Raw genomic sequence first — 16,767 nt, 5'->3', positions numbered from 1 at the left:
AAATGCATTTTCAGCACCTGACTGTACACTTCAGGTGAAACTGTCAAAATCTTCAAAATGAGCAAAAGCACAATGAAATTAATGCTGGATTCATCTTCAAGTTGCTAAAATACACAAATGACAGCAAAAAAGTTTGAGTCTACAACATTTAGTTAAGGTGTGAGAGCCAAAATGAACTTTTTATTGCTTTAAATGCAATTTTAGCCAGATTGTACACTTCAGGTGAAACTGTCAAAATCTTCAAAATCAGCAAAAGCACAATGAAATTAATGCTGGAATCATCTTCAAGTTGCTAAAATACACTAATGACAGCAACAAGTTTGAGTCTACAACATTTAGTTAAGGTGTGAAAGCCTAAATTAACTTTTTATTGCTTTAAACTCGTTTTCAGCCCCTGATTGTACACTTCAGGTAAAACTGTCAAAATCTTCAAAATGAGCAAAAGCACAATGAAATTAATGCTGGAATCATCTTCAAGTTGCTAAAATACACTAATGACAGCAAAAAGTTTGAGTCTACAACATTTAGTTAAGGTGTGAGAGCCAAAATGAACTTTTTATTGCTTTAAATGCATTTTCAGCACCTGATTGTACACTTCAGGTGAAACTGTCAAAATCTTCAAAATGAGCAAAAGCACAATGAAATTAATGCTGGAATCATCTTCAAGTTGCTAAAATACACTAATGACAGCAAAAAGTTTGAGTCTACAACATTTAGTTAAGGTGTGAAAGCCTAAATGAACTTGTTATTTCTTTAAACGCGTTTTCAGCCCCTGATTGTACACTTCAGGTGAAACTGTCAAAATCTTCAAAATGAGCAAAAGCACAATGAAATTAATGCTGGGATCATCTTCAAGTTGCTAAAAAACACTAATGACAGCAAAACGTTTGAGTCTACAACATTTAGTTAAGGTGTGAGAGCCAAAATTAACTTTTTATTGCTTTAAATGCATTTTCAGCACCTGACTGTACACTTCAGGTGAAACTGTCAAAATCTTCAAAATGAGCAAAAGCACAATGAAATTAATGCTGGAATCATCTTCAAGTTGCTAAAATACACTAATGACAGCAAAAAGTTTGAGTCTACAACATTTAGTTAAGGTGTGAGAGCCAAAATTATCTTTTTATTGCTTTAAATGCATTTTCAGCCCGATTGTACACTTCAGGTGAAACTGTCAAAATCTTCAAAATGAGCAAAAGCACAATGAAATTAATGCTGGAATCATCTTCAAGTTGCTAAAATACACTAATGACAGCAAAATGTTTGAGTCTATAACAATGAGTTAAGGTGTGAGAGCCAAAATTAACTTTGTATTGCTTTAAATGCATTATCAGCCCGATTGTACACTTCAGGTGAAACTGTCAAAATCTTCAAAATGAGCAAAAGCACAATGAAATTAATGCTGGAATCATCTTCAAGTTGCTAAAATACACTAATGACAGCAAAAAGTTTGAGTCTACAACATTTAGTTAAGGTGTGAGAGCCAAAATTATCTTTTTATTGCTTTAAATGCATTTTCAGCCCGATTGTACACTTCAGGTGAAACTGTCAAAATCTTCAAAATGAGCAAAAGCACAATGAAATTAATGCTGGAATCATCTTCAAGTTGCTAAAATACACTAATGACAGCAAAACGTTTGAGTCTACAACATTTAGTTAAGGTGTGAGAGCCAAAATTAACTTTTTATTGCTTTAAATGCATTTTCACCACCTGACTGTACACTTCAGGTGAAACTGTCAAAATCTTCAAAATGAGCAAAAGCACAATGAAATTAATGCTGGAATCATCTTCAAGTTGCTAAAATACACTAATGACAGCAAAAAGTTTGAGTCTACAACATTTAGTTAAGGTGTGAAAGCCTAAATGAACTTTTTATTGCTTTAAACGCGTTTTCAGCCCCTAATTGTACACTTCAGGTGAAACTGTCGAAATCTTCAAAATGAGCAAAAGCACAATGAAAATAATGCTGGAATCATCTTCAAGTTGCTAAAATACACTAATGACAGTAAAAAGTTTGAGTCTACAACATTTAGTTAAGGTGTGAGAGCCAAAATGAACTTTGTATTCCTTTAAATGCATTTTCAGCACCTGATTGTACACTTCAGGTGAAACTGTCAAAATCTTCAAAATGAGCAAAAGCACAATGAAATTAATGCTGGAATCATCTTCAAGTTGCTAAAATACACTAATGACAGCAAAACGTTTGAGTCTACAACATTTAGTTAAGGTGTGAGAGCCAAAATTAACTTTTTATTGCTTTAAATGCATTTTCAGCACCTGACTGTACACTTCAGGTGAAACTGTCAAAATCTTCAAAATGAGCAAAAGCACAATGAAATTAATGCTGGAATCATCTTCAAGTTGCTAAAATACACTAATGACAGCAAAAAGTTTGAGTCTACAACATTTAGTTAAGGTGTGAGAGCCAAAATGAACTTTGTATTGCTTTAAATGCAATTTCAGCCAGATTGTACACTTCAGGTGAAACTGTCAAAATCTTCAAAATGAGCAAAAGCGCAATGCAATTAATGCTGGATTCATCTTCAAGTTGCTAAAATACACAAATGACAGCAAAACGTTTGAGTCTATAACAATTAGTTAAGGTGTGAGAGCCAAAATGAACTTTGTATTGCTTTAAATGCATTTTCAGCCCGATTGTACACTTCAGGTGAAACTGTCAAAATCTTCAAAATCAGCAAAAGCACAATGAAATTAATGCTGGAATCATCTTCAAGTTGCTAAAATACACTAATGACAGCAAAAATGTTGAGTCTACAACATTTAGTTAAGGTGTGAAAGCCTAAATGAACTTTTTATTGCTTTAAACGCGTTTCAGCCCCTTATTGTACACTTCAGGTGAAACTGTCAAAATCTTCAAAATGAGCAAAAGCACAATGAAATTAATCCTGGAATCATCTTCAAAATGAGCAAAAGCACAATGAAATTAATGCTGGAATCATCTTCAAGTTGCTAAAATACACTAATGACAGCAAAAAGTTTGAGTCTACAACATTTAGTTAAGGTGTGAGAGCCAAAAAGTAACTTTTTATTGCTTTAAATGCATTTTCAGCACCTGATTGTACACTTCAGGTGAAACTGTCAAAATCTTCAAAAGGAGCAAAAGCACAATGAAATTAATGCTGGAATCATCTTCAAGTTGCTAAAATACACTAATGACAGCAAAACGTTTGAGTCTACAACATTTAGTTAAGGTGTGAGAGCCAAAATTAACTTTTTATTGCTTTAAATGCATTTTCAGCACCTGACTGTACACTTCAGGTGAAACTGTCAAAATCTTCAAAATGAGCAAAAGCACAATGAAATTAATGCTGGAATCATCTTCAAGTTGCTAAAATACACTAATGACAGCAAAAAGTTTGAGTCTACAACATTTAGTTAAGGTGTGAGAGCCAAAATGAACTTTGTATTGCTTTAAATGCAATTTCAGCCAGATTGTACACTTCAGGTGAAACTGTCAAAATCTTCAAAATGAGCAAAAGCACAATGAAATTAATGCTGGAATCATCTTCAAGTTGCTAAAATACACTAATGACAGCAAAAAGTTTGAGTCTACAACATTTAGTTAAGGTGTGAGAGCCAAAATTATCTTTTTATTGCTTTAAATGCATTTTCAGCCCGATTGGACACTTCAGGTGAAACTGTCAAATTCTTCAAAATGAGCAAAAGCACAATGAAATTAATGCTGGAAACATCTTCAAGTTGCTAAAATACACTAATGACAGCAAAAAGTTTGAGTCTACAACATTTAGTTAAGGTGTGAGAGCCAAAATTAACTTTTTATTGCTTTAAATGCATTTTCACCACCTGACTGTACACTTCAGGTGAAACTGTCAAAATCTTCAAAATGAGCAAAAGCACAATGAAATTAATGCTGGAATCATCTTCAAGTTGCTAAAATACACTAATGACAGCAAAAAGTTTGAGTCTACAACATTTAGTTAAGGTGTGAAAGCCTAAATGAACTTTTTATTGCTTTAAACGCGTTTTCAGCCCCTAATTGTACACTTCAGGTGAAACTGTCGAAATCTTCAAAATGAGCAAAAGCACAATGAAAATAATGCTGGAATCATCTTCAAGTTGCTAAAATACACTAATGACAGTAAAAAGTTTGAGTCTACAACATTTAGTTAAGGTGTGAGAGCCAAAATGAACTTTGTATTCCTTTAAATGCATTTTCAGCACCTGATTGTACACTTCAGGTGAAACTGTCAAAATCTTCAAAATGAGCAAAAGCACAATGAAATTAATGCTGGAATCATCTTCAAGTTGCTAAAATACACTAATGACAGCAAAACGTTTGAGTCTACAACATTTAGTTAAGGTGTGAGAGCCAAAATTAACTTTTTATTGCTTTAAATGCATTTTCAGCACCTGACTGTACACTTCAGGTGAAACTGTCAAAATCTTCAAAATGAGCAAAAGCACAATGAAATTAATGCTGGAATCATCTTCAAGTTGCTAAAATACACTAATGACAGCAAAAAGTTTGAGTCTACAACATTTAGTTAAGGTGTGAGAGCCAAAATGAACTTTGTATTGCTTTAAATGCAATTTCAGCCAGATTGTACACTTCAGGTGAAACTGTCAAAATCTTCAAAATGAGCAAAAGCGCAATGCAATTAATGCTGGATTCATCTTCAAGTTGCTAAAATACACAAATGACAGCAAAACGTTTGAGTCTATAACAATTAGTTAAGGTGTGAGAGCCAAAATGAACTTTGTATTGCTTTAAATGCATTTTCAGCCCGATTGTACACTTCAGGTGAAACTGTCAAAATCTTCAAAATCAGCAAAAGCACAATGAAATTAATGCTGGAATCATCTTCAAGTTGCTAAAATACACTAATGACAGCAAAAATGTTGAGTCTACAACATTTAGTTAAGGTGTGAAAGCCTAAATGAACTTTTTATTGCTTTAAACGCGTTTCAGCCCCTTATTGTACACTTCAGGTGAAACTGTCAAAATCTTCAAAATGAGCAAAAGCACAATGAAATTAATCCTGGAATCATCTTCAAAATGAGCAAAAGCACAATGAAATTAATGCTGGAATCATCTTCAAGTTGCTAAAATACACTAATGACAGCAAAAAGTTTGAGTCTACAACATTTAGTTAAGGTGTGAGAGCCAAAAAGTAACTTTTTATTGCTTTAAATGCATTTTCAGCACCTGATTGTACACTTCAGGTGAAACTGTCAAAATCTTCAAAAGGAGCAAAAGCACAATGAAATTAATGCTGGAATCATCTTCAAGTTGCTAAAATACACTAATGACAGCAAAACGTTTGAGTCTACAACATTTAGTTAAGGTGTGAGAGCCAAAATTAACTTTTTATTGCTTTAAATGCATTTTCAGCACCTGACTGTACACTTCAGGTGAAACTGTCAAAATCTTCAAAATGAGCAAAAGCACAATGAAATTAATGCTGGAATCATCTTCAAGTTGCTAAAATACACTAATGACAGCAAAAAGTTTGAGTCTACAACATTTAGTTAAGGTGTGAGAGCCAAAATGAACTTTGTATTGCTTTAAATGCAATTTCAGCCAGATTGTACACTTCAGGTGAAACTGTCAAAATCTTCAAAATGAGCAAAAGCACAATGAAATTAATGCTGGAATCATCTTCAAGTTGCTAAAATACACTAATGACAGCAAAAAGTTTGAGTCTACAACATTTAGTTAAGGTGTGAGAGCCAAAATTATCTTTTTATTGCTTTAAATGCATTTTCAGCCCGATTGGACACTTCAGGTGAAACTGTCAAATTCTTCAAAATGAGCAAAAGCACAATGAAATTAATGCTGGAAACATCTTCAAGTTGCTAAAATACACTAATGACAGCAAAAAGTTTGAGTCTACAACATTTAGTTAAGGTGTGAGAGCCAAAATGAACTTTTTATTGCTTTAAATGCAATTTTAGCCAGATTGTACACTTCAGGTGAAACTGTCAAAATCTTCAAAATCAGCAAAAGCACAATGAAATTAATGCTGGAATCATCTTCAAGTTGCTAAAATACACTAATGACAGCAAAAAGTTTGAGTCTACAACATTTAGTTAAGGTGTGAAAGCCTAAATTAACTTTGTATTGCTTTAAACTCGTTTTCAGCCCCTGATTGTACACTTCAGGTAAAACTGTCAAAATCTTCAAAATGAGCAAAAGCACAATGAAATTAATGCTGGAATCATCTTCAAGTTGCTAAAATACACTAATGACAGCAAAAAGTTTGAGTCTACAACATTTAGTTAAGGTGTGAGAGCCAAAATGAACTTTTTATTGCTTTAAATGCATTTTCAGCACCTGATTGTACACTTCAGGTGAAACTGTCAAAATCTTCAAAATGAGCAAAAGCACAATGAAATTAATGCTGGATTCATCTTCAAGTTGCTAAAATACACAAATGACAGCAAAAAGTTTGAGTCTACAACATTTAGTTAAGGTGTGAGAGCCAAAATGAACTTTTTATTGCTTTAAATGCAATTTTAGCCAGATTGTACACTTCAGGTGAAACTGTCAAAATCTTCAAAATCAGCAAAAGCACAATGAAATTAATGCTGGAATCATCTTCAAGTTGCTAAAATACACTAATGACAGCAAAACGTTTGAGTCTACAACATTTAGTTAAGGTGTGAGAGCCAAAATTAACTTTTTATTGCTTTAAATGCATTTTCAGCACCTGACTGTACACTTCAGGTGAAACTGTCAAAATCTTCAAAATGAGCAAAAGCACAATGAAATCAATGCTGGAATCATCTTCAAGTTGCTAAAATACACTAATGACAGCAAAAAGTTTGAGTCTACAACATTTAGTTAAGGTGTGAAAGCCTAAATGAACTTTTTATTGCTTTAAACGCGTTTTCAGCCCCTGATTGTACACTTCAGGTGAAACTGTCGAAATCTTCAAAATGAGCAAAAGCACAATGAAAATAATGCTGGAATCATCTTCAAGTTGCTAAAATACACTAATGACAGTAAAAAGTTTGAGTCTACAACATTTAGTTAAGGTGTGAAAGCCTAAATGAACTTGTTATTTCTTTAAACGCGTTTTCAGCCCCTGATTGTACACTTCAGGTGAAACTGTCAAAATCTTCAAAATGAGCAAAAGCACATTGAAATTAATGCTGGGATCATCTTCAAGTTGCTAAAATACACTAATGACAGCAAAACGTTTGAGTCTACAACATTTAGTTAAGGTGTGAGAGCCAAAATTAACTTTTTTTTGCTTTAAATGCATTTTCAGCACCTGACTGTACACTTCAGGTGAAACTGTCAAAATCTTCAAAATGAGCAAAAGCACAATGAAATTAATGCTGGAATCATCTTCAAGTTGCTAAAATACACTAATGACAGCAAAACGTTTGAGTCTATAACAATGAGTTAAGGTGTGAGAGCCAAAATTAACTTTGTATTGCTTTAAATGCATTATCAGCCCGATTGTACACTTCAGGTGAAACTGTCAAAATCTTCAAAATGAGCAAAAGCACAATGAAATTAATGCTGGAATCATCTTCAAGTTGCTAAAATACACTAATGACAGCAAAAAGTTTGAGTCTACAACATTTAGTTAAGGTGTGAGAGCCAAAATTATCTTTTTATTGCTTTAAATGCATTTTCAGCCCGATTGTACACTTCAGGTGAAACTGTCAAAATCTTCAAAATGAGCAAAAGCACAATGAAATTAATGCTGGAATCATCTTCAAGTTGCTAAAATACACTAATGACATTAAAACGTTTGAGTCTACAACATTTAGTTAAGGTGTGAGAGCCTAAATGAACTTTTTATTGCTTTAAACGCGTTTTCAGCCCCTGATTGTACACTTCAGGTGAAACTGTCAAAATATTCAAAATGAGCAAAAGCACAATGAAATTAATGCTGGAATCATCTTCAAGTTGCTAAAATACACTAATGACAGCAAAACGTTTGAGTCTACAACATTTAGTTAAGGTGTGAGAGCCTAAATTAACTTTTTATTGCTTTAAATGCATTTTCAGCACCTGACTGTACACTTCAGGTGAAACTGTCAAAATCTTCAAAATGAGCAAAAGCACAATGAAATTAATGCTGGAATCATCTTCAAGTTGCTAAAATACACTAATGACAGCAAAAAGTTTGAGTCTACAACATTTAGTTAAGGTGTGAAAGCCTAAATGAACTTTTTATTGCTTTAAACGCGTTTTCAGCCCCTGATTGTACACTTCAGGTGAAACTGTCGAAATCTTCAAAATGAGCAAAAGCACAATGAAAATAATGCTGGAATCATCTTCAAGTTGCTAAAATACACTAATGACAGTAAAAAGTTTGAGTCTACAACATTTAGTTAAGGTGTGAGAGCCAAAATGAACTTTGTATTGCTTTAAATGCAATTTCAGCCAGATTGTACACTTCAGGTGAAACTGTCAAAATCTTCAAAATGAGCAAAAGCACAATGAAATTAATGCTGGAATCATCTTCAAGTTGCTAAAATACACTAATGACAGCAAAAAGTTTGAGTCTACAACATTTAGTTAAGGTGTGAGAGCCAAAATTAACTTTTTATTGCTTTAAATGCATTTTCACCACCTGACTGTACACTTCAGGTGAAACTGTCAAAATCTTCAAAATGAGCAAAAGCACAATGAAATTAATGCTGGAATCATCTTCAAGTTGCTAAAATACACTAATGACAGCAAAAAGTTTGAGTCTACAACATTTAGTTAAGGTGTGAGAGCCAAAATGAACTTTTTATTGCTTTAAATGCAATTTTAGCCAGATTGTACACTTCAGGTGAAACTGTCAAAATCTTCAAAATGAGCAAAAGCGCAATGCAATTAATGCTGGATTCATCTTCAAGTTGCTAAAATACACAAATGACAGCAAAAAGTTTGAGTCTACAACATTTAGTTAAGGTGTGAGAGCCAAAATGAACTTTTTATTGCTTTAAATGCAATTTTAGCCAGATTGTACACTTCAGGTGAAACTGTCAAAATCTTCAAAATCAGCAAAAGCACAATGAAATTAATGCTGGAATCATCTTCAAGTTGCTAAAATACACTAATGACAGCAAAAAGTTTGAGTCTACAACATTTAGTTAAGGTGTGAAAGCCTAAATGAACTTTTTATTGCTTTAAACTCGTTTTCAGACCCTGATTGTACACTTCAGGTAAAACTGTCAAAATCTTCAAAATGAGCAAAAGCACAATGAAATTAATGCTGGAATCATCTTCAAGTTGCTAAAATACACTAATGACAGCAAAAAGTTTTAGTCTACAACATTTAGTTAAGGTGTGAGAGCCAAAATGAACTTTTTATTGCTTTAAATGCATTTTCAGCCCCTGATTGTACACTTCAGGTGAAACTGTCAAAATCTTCAAAATGAGCAAAAACACAATGAAATTAATGCTGGAATCATCTTCAAGTTGCTAAAATACACTAATGACAGCAAAACGTTTGAGTCTATAACAATTAGTTAAGGTGTGAGAGCCAAAATGAACTTTGTATTGCTTTAAATGCATTTTCAGCCCGATTGTACACTTCAGGTGAAACTGTCAAAATCTTCAAAATGAGCAAAAGCACAATGAAATTAATGCTGGAATCATCTTCAAGTTGCTAAAATAAACTAATGACAGCAAAAAGTTTGAGTCTACAACATTTAGTTAGGTGTGAGAGCCAAAATTATCTTTTTATTGCTTTAAATGCATGTTCAGCCCGATTGTACACTTCAGGTGAAACTGTCAAAATCTTCAAAATGAGCAAAAGCGCAATGCAATTAATGCTGGAATCATCTTCAAGTTGCTAAAATACACAAATGACAGCAAAAAGTTTGAGTCTACAACATTTAGTTAAGGTGTGAGAGCCAAAATGAACTTTTTATTGCTTTAAATGCAATTTTAGCCAGATTGTACACTTCAGGTGAAACTGTCAAAATCTTCAAAATCAGCAAAAGCACAATGAAATTAATGCTGGAATCATCTTCAAGTTGCTAAAATACACTAATGACAGCAAAAAGTTTGAGTCTACAACATTTAGTTAAGGTGTGAAAGCCTAAATGAACTTTTTATTGCTTTAAACTCGTTTTCAGACCCTGATTGTACACTTCAGGTAAAACTGTCAAAATCTTCAAAAATAGCAAAAGCACAATGAAATTAATGCTGGAATCATCTTCAAGTTGCTAAAATACACTAATGACAGCAAACAGTTTTAGTCTACAACATTTAGTTAAGGTGTGAGAGCCAAAATGAACTTTTTATTGCTTTAAATGCATTTTCAGCCCCTGATTGTACACTTCAGGTGAAACTGTCAAAATCTTCAAAATGAGCAAAAGCACAATGAAATTAATGCTGGAATCATCTTCAAGTTGCTAAAATACACTAATGACAGCAAAACGTTTGAGTCTATAACAATTAGTTAAGGTGTGAGAGCCAAAATGAACTTTGTATTGCTTTAAATGCATTTTCAGCCCGATTGTACACTTCAGGTGAAACTGTCAAAATCTTCAAAATGAGCAAAAGCACAATGAAATTAATGCTGGAATCATCTTCAAGATGCTAAAATACACTAATGACAGCAAAAAGTTTGAGTCTACAACATTTAGTTAAGGTGTGAGAGCCAAAATTATCTTTTTATTGCTTTAAATGCATTTTCAGCCCGATTGTACACTTCAGGTGAAACTGTCAAAATCTTCAAAATGAGCAAAAGCACAATGAAATTAATGCTGGAATCATCTTCAAGTTGCTAAAATAATCTAATGACAGCAAAAAGTTTGAGTCTACAACATTTAGTTAAGGTGTGAGAGCCAAAATGAACTTTTTATTGCTTTAAACGCGTTTCAGCCCCTTATTGTACACTTCAGGTGAAACTGTCAAAATCTTCAAAATGAGCAAAAGCACAATGAAATTAATGCTGGAATCATCTTCAAAATGAGCAAAAGCACAATGAAATTAATGCTGGAATCATCTTCAAGTTGCTAAAATACACTAATGACAGCAAAAAGTTTGAGTCTACAACATTTAGTTAAGGTGTGAGAGCCAAAAAGTAACTTTTTATTGCTTTAAATGCATTTTCAGCACCTGATTGTACACTTCAGGTGAAACTGTCAAAATCTTCAAAAGGAGCAAAAGCACAATGAAATTAATGCTGGAATCATCTTCAAGTTGCTAAAATACACTAATGACAGCAAAACGTTTGAGTCTACAACATTTAGTTAAGGTGTGAGAGCCAAAATTAACTTTTTATTGCTTTAAATGCATTTTCAGCACCTGACTGTACACTTCAGGTGAAACTGTCAAAATCTTCAAAATGAGCAAAAGCACAATGAAATTAATGCTGGAATCATCTTCAAGTTGCTAAAATACACTAATGACAGCAAAAAGTTTGAGTCTACAACATTTAGTTAAGGTGTGAGAGCCAAAATGAACTTTGTATTGCTTTAAATGCAATTTCAGCCAGATTGTACACTTCAGGTGAAACTGTCAAAATCTTCAAAATGAGCAAAAGCACAATGAAATTAATGCTGGAATCATCTTCAAGTTGCTAAAATACACTAATGACAGCAAAAAGTTTGAGTCTACAACATTTAGTTAAGGTGTGAGAGCCAAAATGAACTTTTTATTGCTTTAAATGCATTTTCAGCCCGATTGTACACTTCAGGTGAAACTGTCAAAATCTTCAAAATGAGCAAAAGAACAATGAAATTAATGCTGGATTCATCTTCAAGTTGCTAAAATACACAAATGACAGCAAAAAGTTTGAGTCTACAACATTTAGTTAAGGTGTGAGAGCCAAAATGAACTTTTTATTGCTTTAAATGCAATTTTAGCCAGATTGTACACTTCAGGTGAAACTGTCAAAATCTTCAAAATCAGCAAAAGCACAATGAAATTAATGCTGGAATCATCTTCAAGTTGCTAAAATACACTAATGACAGCAACAAGTTTGAGTCTACAACATTTAGTTAAGGTGTGAAAGCCTAAATGAACTTTTTATTGCTTTAAACTCGTTTTCAGCCCCTGATTGTACACTTCAGGTAAAACTGTCAAAATCTTCAAAATGAGCAAAAGCACAATGAAATTAATGCTGGAATCATCTTCAAGTTGCTAAAATACACTAATGACAGCAAAAAGTTTGAGTCTACAACATTTAGTTAAGGTGTGAGAGCCAAAATGAACTTTTTATTGCTTTAAATGCATTTTCAGCACCTGATTGTACACTTCAGGTGAAACTGTCAAAATCTTCAAAATGAGCAAAAGCACAATGAAATTAATGCTGGAATCATCTTCAAGTTGCTAAAATACACTAATGACAGCAAAAAGTTTGAGTCTACAACATTTAGTTAAGGTGTGAAAGCCTAAATGAACTTGTTATTTCTTTAAACGCGTTTTCAGCCCCTGATTGTACACTTCAGGTGAAACTGTCAAAATCTTCAAAATGAGCAAAAGCACAATGAAATTAATGCTGGGATCATCTTCAAGTTGCTAAAAAACACTAATGACAGCAAAACGTTTGAGTCTACAACATTTAGTTAAGGTGTGAGAGCCTAAATTAACTTTTTATTGCTTTAAATGCATTTTCAGCACCTGACTGTACACTTCAGGTGAAACTGTCAAAATCTTCAAAATGAGCAAAAGCACAATGAAATTAATGCTGGAATCATCTTCAAGTTGCTAAAATACACTAATGACAGCAAAAAGTTTGAGTCTACAACATTTAGTTAAGGTGTGAAAGCCTAAATGAACTTTTTATTGCTTTAAACGCGTTTTCAGCCCCTAATTGTACACTTCAGGTGAAACTGTCGAAATCTTCAAAATGAGCAAAAGCACAATGAAAATAATGCTGGAATCATCTTCAAGTTGCTAAAATACACTAATGACAGTAAAAAGTTTGAGTCTACAACATTTAGTTAAGGTGTGAGAGCCAAAATGAACTTTGTATTCCTTTAAATGCATTTTCAGCACCTGATTGTACACTTCAGGTGAAACTGTCAAAATCTTCAAAATGAGCAAAAGCACAATGAAATTAATGCTGGAATCATCTTCAAGTTGCTAAAATACACTAATGACAGCAAAACGTTTGAGTCTACAACATTTAGTTAAGGTGTGAGAGCCAAAATTAACTTTTTATTGCTTTAAATGCATTTTCAGCACCTGACTGTACACTTCAGGTGAAACTGTCAAAATCTTCAAAATGAGCAAAAGCACAATGAAATTAATGCTGGAATCATCTTCAAGTTGCTAAAATACACTAATGACAGCAAAAAGTTTGAGTCTACAACATTTAGTTAAGGTGTGAGAGCCAAAATGAACTTTGTATTGCTTTAAATGCAATTTCAGCCAGATTGTACACTTCAGGTGAAACTGTCAAAATCTTCAAAATGAGCAAAAGCACAATGAAATTAATGCTGGAATCATCTTCAAGTTGCTAAAATACACTAATGACAGCAAAAAGTTTGAGTCTACAACATTTAGTTAAGGTGTGAGAGCCAAAATTAACTTTTTATTGCTTTAAATGCATTTTCACCACCTGACTGTACACTTCAGGTGAAACTGTCAAAATCTTCAAAATGAGCAAAAGCACAATGAAATTAATGCTGGAATCATCTTCAAGTTGCTAAAATACACTAATGACAGCAAAAGGTTTGAGTCTACAACATTTAGTTAAGGTGTGAGAGCCAAAATTATCTTTTTATTGCTTTAAATGCATGTTCAGCCCGATTGTACACTTCAGGTGAAACTGTCAAAATCTTCAAAATGAGCAAAAGCGCAATGCAATTAATGCTGGATTCATCTTCAAGTTGCTAAAATACACAAATGACAGCAAAAAGTTTGAGTCTACAACATTTAGTTAAGGTGTGAGAGCCAAAATGAACTTTTTATTGCTTTAAATGCAATTTTAGCCAGATTGTACACTTCAGGTGAAACTGTCAAAATCTTCAAAATCAGCAAAAGCACAATGAAATTAATGCTGGAATCATCTTCAAGTTGCTAAAATACACTAATGACAGCAAAAAGTTTGAGTCTACAACATTTAGTTAAGGTGTGAAAGCCTAAATGAACTTTTTATTGCTTTAAACTCGTTTTCAGACCCTGATTGTACACTTCAGGTAAAACTGTCAAAATCTTCAAAATGAGCAAAAGCACAATGAAATTAATGCTGGAATCATCTTCAAGTTGCTAAAATACACTAATGACAGCAAAAAGTTTTAGTCTACAACATTTAGTTAAGGTGTGAGAGCCAAAATGAACTTTTTATTGCTTTAAATGCATTTTCAGCCCCTGATTGTACACTTCAGGTGAAACTGTCAAAATCTTCAAAATGAGCAAAAGCACAATGAAATTAATGCTGGAATCATCTTCAAGTTGCTAAAATACACTAATGACAGCAAAACGTTTGAGTCTATAACAATTAGTTAAGGTGTGAGAGCCAAAATGAACTTTGTATTGCTTTAAATGCATTTTCAGCCCGATTGTACACTTCAGGTGAAACTGTCAAAATCTTCAAAATGAGCAAAAGCACAATGAAATTAATGCTGGAATCATCTTCAAGATGCTAAAATACACTAATGACAGCAAAAAGTTTGAGTCTACAACATTTAGTTAAGGTGTGAGAGCCAAAATTATCTTTTTATTGCTTTAAATGCATTTTCAGCCCGATTGTACACTTCAGGTGAAACTGTCAAAATCTTCAAAATGAGCAAAAGCACAATGAAATTAATGCTGGAATCATCTTCAAGTTGCTAAAATAATCTAATGACAGCAAAAAGTTTGAGTCTACAACATTTAGTTAAGGTGTGAGAGCCAAAATGAACTTTTTATTGCTTTAAACGCGTTTCAGCCCCTTATTGTACACTTCAGGTGAAACTGTCAAAATCTTCAAAATGAGCAAAAGCACAATGAAATTAATGCTGGAATCATCTTCAAAATGAGCAAAAGCACAATGAAATTAATGCTGGAATCATCTTCAAGTTGCTAAAATACACTAATGACAGCAAAACGTTTGAGTCTACAACATTTAGTTAAGGTGTGAGAGCCAAAATTAACTTTTTATTGCTTTAAATGCATTTTCAGCACCTGACTGTACACTTCAGGTGAAACTGTCAAAATCTTCAAAATGAGCAAAAGCACAATGAAATTAATGCTGGAATCATCTTCAAGTTGCTAAAATACACTAATGACAGCAAAAAGTTTGAGTCTACAACATTTAGTTAAGGTGTGAGAGCCAAAATGAACTTTGTATTGCTTTAAATGCAATTTCAGCCAGATTGTACACTTCAGGTGAAACTGTCAAAATCTTCAAAATGAGCAAAAGCACAATGAAATTAATGCTGGAATCATCTTCAAGTTGCTAAAATACACTAATGACAGCAAAAAGTTTGAGTCTACAACATTTAGTTAAGGTGTGAGAGCCAAAATTATCTTTTTATTGCTTTAAATGCATTTTCAGCCCGATTGTACACTTCAGGTGAAACTGTCAAAATCTTCAAAAGGAGCAAAAGCACAATGAAATTAATGCTGGAATCATCTTCAAGTTGCTAAAATACACTAATGACAGCAAAAGGTTTGAGTCTACAACATTTAGTTAAGGTGTGAGAGCCAAAATTAACTTTTTATTGCTTTAAATGCATTTTCAGCACCTGACTGTACACTTCAGGTGAAACGGTCAAAATCTTCAAAATGAGCAAAAGCACAATGAAATTAATGCTGGAATCATCTTCAAGTTGCTAAAATACACTAATGACAGCAAAAAGTTTGAGTCTACAACATTTAGTTAAGGTGTGAGAGCCAAAATGAACTTTGTATTGCTTTAAATGCAATTTCAGCCAGATTGTACACTTCAGGTGAAACTGTCAAAATCTTCAAAATGAGCAAAAGCACAATGAAATTAATGCTGGAATCATCTTCAAGTTGCTAAAATACACTAATGACAGCAAAAAGTTTGAGTCTACAACATTTAGTTAAGGTGTGAGAGCCAAAATTATCTTTTTATTGCTTTAAATGCATTTTCAGCCCGATTGTACACTTCAGGTGAAACTGTCAAAATCTTCAAAATGAGCAAAAGAACAATGAAATTAATGCTGGATTCATCTTCAAGTTGCTAAAATACACAAATGACAGCAAAAAGTTTGAGTCTACAACATTTAGTTAAGGTGTGAGAGCCAAAATGAACTTTTTATTGCTTTAAATGCAATTTTAGCCAGATTGTACACTTCAGGTGAAACTGTCAAAATCTTCAAAATCAGCAAAAGCACAATGAAATTAATGCTGGAATCATCTTCAAGTTGCTAAAATACACTAATGACAGCAACAAGTTTGAGTCTACAACATTTAGTTAAGGTGTGAAAGCCTAAATGAACTTTTTATTGCTTTAAACTCGTTTTCAGCCCCTGATTGTACACTTCAGGTAAAACTGTCAAAATCTTCAAAATGAGCAAAAGCACAATGAAATTAATGCTGGAATCATCTTCAAGTTGCTAAAATACACTAATGACAGCAAAAAGTTTGAGTCTACAACATTTAGTTAAGGTGTGAGAGCCAAAATGAACTTTTTATTGCTTTAAATGCATTTTCAGCACCTGATTGTACACTTCAGGTGAAACTGTCAAAATCTTCAAAATGAGCAAAAGCACAATGAAATTAATGCTGGAATCATCTTCAAGTTGCTAAAATACACTAATGACAGCAAAAAGTTTGAGTCTACAACATTTAGTTAAGGTGTGAAAGCCTAAATGAACTTGTTATTTCTTTAAACGCGTTTTCAGCCCCTGATTGTACACTTCAG

Source organism: Leptonotus elevatus, chromosome 16 (genome assembly GCF_054856555.1).
Source record: "Leptonotus elevatus isolate MCC_2025b chromosome 16, RoL_Lele_1.0, whole genome shotgun sequence".
In the NCBI taxonomy this organism is placed as follows: Eukaryota; Metazoa; Chordata; class Actinopteri; order Syngnathiformes; family Syngnathidae; genus Leptonotus; species Leptonotus elevatus.
This window is presented reverse-complemented; position numbering follows the sequence as displayed.